The sequence below is a fragment of the Marmota monax genome, unplaced genomic scaffold, assembly GCF_021218885.2.
Source record: "Marmota monax isolate L192 unplaced genomic scaffold, Marmota_monax_Labrador192_F-V1.1 WCK01_AAM20220418_F8-fsc00009, whole genome shotgun sequence".
NCBI classification, from domain to species: Eukaryota; Metazoa; Chordata; class Mammalia; order Rodentia; family Sciuridae; genus Marmota; species Marmota monax.
Window position 1 is genome coordinate 498,727 of NW_026694710.1, and position 8,400 is coordinate 507,126.

The 8,400-nt window shown below is 36.8% G+C and overlaps 1 long non-coding RNA gene across 1 annotated transcript; it reads right to left on the minus strand.

Annotated features, from left to right (window-relative positions):
• Window positions 1–409: 409 nt before the first annotated feature.
• LOC124078762 (uncharacterized) lies at window positions 410–6,568 on the minus strand. The gene is made up of 3 exons (XR_006847041.2): window positions 5,487–6,568; window positions 2,570–2,728; window positions 410–1,059 (listed from the first exon to the last, which is right to left on the minus strand). It is a non-coding gene; the product is annotated as an uncharacterized LOC124078762 (long non-coding RNA).
• Window positions 6,569–8,400: the final 1,832 nt, after the last annotated feature.

Sequence of the window (8,400 nt, forward strand, 5' to 3'; positions counted from 1 at the left end):
AAATAAGAAAATTATATTTCTTATGTTATTAGAGTATCTATTTGGTGTCTGGCTCTTCTGTCCCTCAACTGTCTGTGTACTTCAGTGACCACGAGTCTCCCTAGTTCTTAAAATCCTCAGCACCATAAGAGAATTTTTCATCAGCTCTCTGTATGTCCTTGGTGTTTCTTTCCCAATGGCTTCCCTGAGGCTTCTCAACCTTTTTATTCCTGTTTACAACTTCCTCTCTCTCTCCTCCACCAAGCTCTATTCTCTTCTACTTCCCCATGTCATTATTTAACATTCCAGGATACTGAAACGCTTACATCCTCTTCCCTGAAAGCTTTCTCCGAGTCTTTATCATTGTCCTGCTACACAATAGGCCTGGGATGTACAAACACAGCCCATCCTTCATGTTCCAACCCAAATGTTATTTCTGTAATGATTATCTTTATTTCCTAGGTCTGCAAGAACAACATTAGCACAGACCTAGTGGTTTGAAATAACAGAAATTTATTCTGTCACCATTTTGGAAGCCAGAAGTCTTTGAAATCAAGGTGTTGAAAGGTATACATTATCTCTGAAGGCTCTAAAAAAGAATGTTTGCTTGCTTCTTGTAGCTTTCGGTGGCTCCAGGGTCCTTGACTTGGGGCAGCATAATTCCAGTTTCTGTATCTGTCCTGATATAGCCTCTGGCCCATGGTTCTATGTCTCAACTCTATTATGATTATAGCAGTCATTGGATTAGGAACCTCCCTAAATCCAAAATGATCTCATCTCAAGGTCCTTAACTTAGTTGATTTAAAAAGAAAATATTTCCAAATAAGGCCAACTTCACAGATACTGGGTTTAAGATTTCATCTTTTCAGGAACAGAATTCACCCGCTGTAGTCAGTTTCCTTCATTCCTCAGGCAGAAGTTTTCTATTACCTGAATTTTCCATGGTCTTAACTTTTTGCACGTACAGTGATGATATCATGTTCTTTCTGTATTAGTATTATTTACATACCCATCTGACTTTCTTAATACTCTGTGAATTTCAAAAGCATTGAATCTGATTCATCTCTGTATCAATGACATCTGAAATAGAGATTTGCATGTAATGAGTACACTGAGTGAATACTTGTGACCATATGCCTTGCATCATCATCATTTGCATTACTTTAGTTCTATCGGAGCTACAACTGCTATTAGTTTTCTTCAAAACTATACATTCTAGAAGTATGACTTCGACCAAGAGAATGAAAAGTAAATATATTGTAAATAAATCAATTGTATCCTTGAGCAGAATTTGCATAAAGGAAGAACTCTCTAACTTAAAGAGTACATCACTATTTTTTTTCTCACGTCAAAGGAAACACAATTTCAGTAAAAATTCTGCATGAAAAATTGGAAAAAAATTGTCTTTTGTTTTAATCCATTGCAGCAAAAATCCAAATGTCATGTAAATTTTTAACAGACCATGTGTCAAAGCCTTCTAAAAAGTCTCATTTCTGTAGAAGACAACATTAAAAGTAACAAATTTGTGATAGAATTTTTTGTGGAGGTAGAATTTAGTTCATTACAACTTGGAGCTGGAATTTCGTTTGCTAAGAACAAGAAGTTGGAATAACCAAGTACTCAAGTAAGAAATACGCTGCCACTGCCAATAACCTAATATTTCATGCAATTTCCATAACCTTTAAAAATTTTTTTGCTGGGATTTGCTGATAGGTAATCAAGTGTAATTTTCCTACTTCCCAAAGTGTTCTAAATTTATTGGTTGATATTGCTTAGCCGAATTCAATAACTGCCATTTATTATTTTGCAAATGTGTAATTTATTCACTCATTGCAGGATGTATGTTTATTTCAGATCAGATTGTTTGATTGGAATTTCAAATCTCAAAAGCTTCAATTTCATCTAGCTACAATTATGTAAAAATCCTGAGTCAATTTCCAAATAAAATCAGTCTATATTTATACTTTTACTACATCTAGTGGGAGTTTGGCTTTTTAGAACAACTTCTGGCAAATGTTGGGTGTAAAGATTGTAAGAGAAAGACAGTCTGCACAGCTCTGCTTTGTGGTTAGAAAGCTCCCCCATCATTGCTTTGTATTTTAGGGGAAAAATATGCTCCTTTAGCTGGGCACCGCGTCACCTGCCTGTAATCCCAGCAACACTAGTGGCCGAGGCAGGAGGATCTCAAGTTCAAGGCCAGTCTTAGCAACTCAGTAAGGCTCTAAGGAACTTAGTGAGACTCTGTCTCAAAATAGATAGATAGATAGATAGATAGATAGAGAGATAGGACTGGGGATATAGGACAATGGTACAGTACCTCTCAGTTTAATCCTCAGTACTTCTCACCCCCTAAAAAATGTATGTGTATAAATGCACACACTTCTTAAAAAAAAAAAATATATATATATATATATATATATATATATATATATATATATATATATACATACAAATACTTCTTTAAATATAAGATTCTGTAGATAATAGTCAGACCAAAATGATATTTTGACAGCATATATGAACTTTGGAAAACAAATAATGCTGGAGAAAAACTTGTAATTATCCCTTTGTACATGAAAGTAAAGCTCACCACTTTGAAGACTGTCATCCAAATGTCAATGGTGACACAATGCTTCTGGCACATTTGTACAAGCTCTTCCTGGGAACACAATGCATTTAAAAGAATAAATAAAACCCTGAAGAGATGTCCCTCTGCATGAGATCTGGCATCTTACTTCTATGTGTCTCTCTGAAAGAGAAAACCAGCAGGGATTACTCATGATGAAAGTGTCTGGGGCTAGTGAAGGACCATGATTGGAGGCATATGCTCCCCACCTCATGTTATTTCCTTTCTATATGCCATGTCCTTGCAAGCAGTTGTCAATTCTTAAGACTTAGAAACCCATCTTGTATGGTTATTGTTTCCTCTATTACTGAAGATCAGCAATTATTCCTGAAACTTAACAGGAGCCATATTCTACAGAAGCAATGGTGCATATCACAGTAAGATTTCAAGAAACTGAAGGAGTTTTCTTGTCATCATGGAATTTACCTGAGAAGGGATTAAATTGAGCAGCAATAAGGAATGTTCTAAAAAAATAAAAAAAGCAAAATTGACCTGTAAAGCTCCTGGCACAGGCAGAAAGCAGAGTGAGACAAGAAAAGGTGGGTCAAAAATGGCTTCAGAGATAAAGTGCCTATTAATCTGTGAGGCTTTGAGGGAAAAGAAGAAAGAGATTAAAGTCAATGAGCACATTATAAGATACAAGTGAAAACACTGTTTTACAAAGATACAGGGGAAAAGTCCATTCTGTTATAGAAGTCAAATTAATATTATTTACTGATGATAGATCAAGAGAAGGTCAATAGTGTAGTAAACAGGATCACTAAGTCAACACTTCCTTTTCCACTTCAAATGTAACCTTGCATAAGTGCAATTAGTGCAAATGATATATATCAGCTGCAAAGCTCTTTCTTCTGGAGGCAGGTGAGTATATCACTCCATCTCAGCTGCTTCAACTACCCCTTCTCTTCTATGCCCATGAATTAAAACACACATATATTAGAAAGATCTAGCCAGAAATAGAGTTTTGAACAGAGTGAATTGAAAGCAAATTGGTTACAGAGATATTTGAAAACCTGAAAAATGAGAAAAGGAAGGTGACTACAGAAGAAGAAAATAAAATAATAGAAATAATATAAAAATCCAAATCTGGTGACTGTGACCTGGAAATCAGTAGTCTGCACCTGCAGCTGCCCTGTTGGGGACAGCATTATGGCCAATTTTGGGTCCGCTGAACAGATTCTGCTTTCTTTCTTCCTTTTAAAAAATTAATTAATTAATTAATTAATTAATTTTACTTAGGTATATATGCCAGGAGAATTTTGATTCATTGGACACAATTGTAGTACAACTTGTCATTTCTCTGGTTGTACACAATGTAGCATTGCACCATATGTGCAGTCAGTCATACCTGTACCAAGGGTAATGATGTCCATCTCTCTCCACCATCTTTCCTGCCCCCATGCCCCCCCACCCTTCCCCTCCCTTTGCCCAATCAAAGTTCCTTCATTTTTTTCATGAAGTTTTTATGAGGATTTACTGGGTAAAAGATGCTAAAATCTCATGAATGTTCTAACCTAATTAAGCTAGCCATAACTATTGCTTTCTATTAAACCAGGTGTTGATATATGCCATATTGTATTATTTTAGTATACTGGATGTTCAAAGCAGAAAGAGAGAGTCTCAAAGGATGTTGCAGTGGTGGTAATTAATCATCTCTGTAGTTATAAATGCCATGCAGGCATATTGCTACAAGAATCATGATAATGGGTGTAATATACATTGTCTCAGATGGGAAAACAGCAGTAGAGGGAGAAGATAAGCTATTGGTGCTGATGCCTTTGAAAATATTATCATTTCAAAACAAAAAAGAAAAAATAATAATGATTCTGTGAACTTTATTACCTTGTATCAGCCAGCCATTTATCTAAGAAAACCATTTCCAACAATGAAGGCTTTCTTGAAAATACATATTTTTGACCCATGTTATAATGATCAAAATTTGTATGTTTACTCAACTAAAACTTCAGGAAACTTCAGTTTATTTTTTTGCATCTCTGAACACTTATTTCATGGTCTTAAAAACATATGTGCTTAATTTTCCCTAATAACTGGAATTACAACTGGACATTTTTAGGCAAAAAGAAATATGGATAGTGGTAAAGAATGCAGAGGTAACTTCAAAGGAGAAATTTCATGGTAAAGGTGGAAAAGAGAGAGAGAACATCTTAAATAGGGACAATTCTAGATCATCAAGATGTTGAGGCAAATTTGTCAATCAGAAGAAGAATAAAAAAACATGAGAGCACCAGTATGGTCCTCAAGTGTTGCTAAATACTCTTCTCCACTAACTTTTATATTCTTTCAATGCAATATGTAGGGGAAAGCATATTTATAATTTTAATCATTGCTTCTATAGTGGACTGGGGCAAAGCTTAACAAGGATATTCTAAGCAGGAAAAATGCATCTTTGTTCAAGCTTTTTTAGTATCTTCCTCCAGTAACACTGAGAAGATCTCCAGGAAAATAAAGGTGGAAATGAAGATTGGTGTTCTACCATGAATCCTGGAATAAGCAAAAGAAGAGTTGCCAAGGGGTTTATTTTGGAGGAAGGAGGAAAAAAAATCTTGGGATGAAGGGCAAAACCAACTGTATATAATTCTGTAATCAGAGCTTTGGGATTAGAGTGTTGCAGGTTTTCAGTATTGATTAGCAATACTGACAGCACGCTTGGCTGAATGTACACGCAGTTCCAGTACACAGAACTCAGATTGTCTGGATTTCTACGGGGACCATAATTCTGTCAGATCCCATCTAGAAAAATTGTAGCAGAAATTGAAAGAACAATTGAAAATATAGCCAGGCAGGTAGAAAATAAATCTCAGATACAGTTGGAGAGGAGATTAACAAAAGGTCTTAGACTTCAACAAAGAAGCTTTCTTACCTTTCATCAGGCTCCGTAACAATTCAATATACATACAAACATACTACATTTGTGCTGGCTCCTGAGTCACACAACACATGGTGTAGTGTTTTAATCAACTCCTCTTCATCCCATTGGTGAGGGAGGATTCCAGCCTGTGTTAGTCAACTTACCATGCCTGTAACAAAATAACTGAGATAATCAGGTGTTAGTAGGAAAGATTTATTTTGGCTTACGGTTCCGAGGTATCAGTTCTTGGTCAGCTGGCTACATTGCTTTGGGTCCATGATAAGGCAGAGCATCAGAGCAGGGAGCATATGTCAGAGGAGGCTTCTCACCTCACAACATCCAGGGAGCAAGATAGAGACAGGAAGGGGCCAGGGCCCCAACATCTCCTCGAAGGTCATGCCCTCAATGAGCTAACTTCCTTCATCTAAGCCCTATCTCCCGATTGTACCACTGATTAGCAACCAAGCCTTTAGCCTATGGCTTTTGGGGGACACTTAAGATCCAAACTATAACACCACCCTCTGGTTTGGGAATGTGAGAATACATGACATCTGATACTGGGCAAGTGAGATCAACAGCAGTTCACTAGCCACATATACTTGCAGTCCAAGGGAAGAAGACAACATGCCTTTGAATTCAGAAATAAAGTGAACAACCAGCAGCTGTGAGAGGTAGGCTTTGTGATAACTAGATGGGGGATGACCTCTGGATCTTGCAGGAGTATGTGATTAGTTTGTGTGAGTAACTCCATAGGCTAGCGGGAAACTGAACACCACCCTGAGTGACACTCGGGCGTTAGTGCACTGTGCCCTTGATAAGGAAGGCAATTTGGCTAGCAAAGGGAGAAGGGAAACTTGCATTTCGGCTTTTTGAAGCCCTCCTCATTTCACCAGATTTCAAGCCAATACTTACGATTAAACCTTAACTTAAGGGGCTGGGGTTGTGGCTCAGAGGTAGAGTGCTCACCTCCCACACGTGAGGCACCGGGTTCGATCCTCAGCACCATATAAAAATAAAATAAAAATATTGTGTTCACCTATAACTAAAAAGTAAATATTTCAAAAAAAAAAAAAAAACCTTAACTTAAGACCTTAGGTCTAAAATTCAAGTAGTTGAACAAACATTCTCTATTTCCTAGTTCATTTGTCTATTCCCCTGGCCGCATAGATGGTTAATGGTTTACTGAAAACTCTTTCTAGTCAAACAACCAACTTATTCTTAGTGTTTATTCTGATTGAGATTCTTTGAACTTTGATCTGTGGTCTGGCCTGCTTCACTAATTTTGGATAGTACTTAGCTATTAATTTTTCAAATATTTCTTCTACTAGTTCTTTCTCGTACACTTCCAGATTTCAACTACAATATGATAGATTATGGTGGTATTTTCCACACAGTTGTTGGATTATCATTTCTCCCCACTTTTTCTTCTCTTTGCATTTCAGTTTGGATAATTTTTAGTGACTTGCATTCAAGAAGTTCACTAATTCTTACCTTCGCTGTACACTGTATCAAGTTGGTTAATGGCCCTGTCAAAGGCACTTCTTTGTCTCTGTTATGCTTTTACACACACACATATATATATATATATATATATATATATATATATATATATATATATATATATATATATATATATCTGCCATACTATGGAATTCTTTTTTTTTTGATACCAGGGATCGAACCTTTTTTATTTTTTATTTTGAGCCACCTTGGGCTTCTTTCATAAAGTGTTTCTATCTCTCTATTGATTCCCTTTGTGTTCTTACATGTTGCCTACCTTTTCCCACAAGATCCTTTAACATTTAATCATTATGTTAAATTCTCCATATGATTCTTACATCAGGGTCATATCCAATAATGCTTTTATCCTTTCTCCTCCTTGTTTCTTTGTAATTTTTGGTTGAAAGGCAGACATCTATTAGTACAAGAGATTGAGGTAAATAATGTTTATTCCTGGAAATGAGCACAGCTTTTCCTTTGTTGGGACTTAGTGTGCATAACTTATTTATTCCACTCAGGCTTTAGCTGAGTCTACACTACCCTCAGTAGACCAGAGACTTTACATTTTATAACATCACTTTCATTTGACAATGGGTGCTGTGTTGCAGAGGGTTTTTCTTAATGTTTAAGTTCTGTCTGCATATGTGGGCTTTCTCAGTGAGCTTGTGCTTCAGAAAGGTTTTCCTGGGGCTGGGGTTGTGGCTCAGGGTTAGAGTGCTTGCCTAGCATGGTGTGAGGCACTGGGTTCAATTCTCAGCACCACATATAAATAAATAAAAAATAAATAAAGGTCCATTGACAACTAAAAGAATAGTTTTTTTAAAAAAAGGTTTTCCTTCCATATTCCTCAGGATCCTTTGCAGTAGGTTCTTGTTATTTGTTCCTTGGTGCTTTCCACTCTGGTGGTGATGGGGAGGTATATGATCTGTTGTCCTGCATTCTGTTGTCTCCATCAAGGATAGCAATGTGCCTCTGAGTCCCAACATTGGGGTCTTCTCAATGGCTTTGTCCCTCCTCTATGGTAAAATTCTGTAATAATTGTGGATATTTTCCTGCCTCCTTACAGGGAAATAGCATTATCATCTCTTCTTTCCTTCCAGGTATGAAGGTTCTGTTCCTCAGTCTGAGGGTGACAGTGTTTTCTATTCTTTCCATAGAGAAGACAGGAGAAAAAGACCAAGATGGAAAGTAATGCCTTGTTCACAACATCTGCTGGTCTCCTTCTTTGACATAAACCAGTAGGTAGGCTCTCTCTGATCTCTTGCCCTGTCCCAGCCTGTTATGAGCACTTGATGAGATCCATGAAGCTCCTGTGAATGACCAGTAATTTCCCTTGTGACTGGTTTCTAGTCAATTCTATATTGTATTCTAGATAGCACTTGGCTTCTAGCAATTTTTAAAAAAAACTTGTGGAATTTTTCTTACC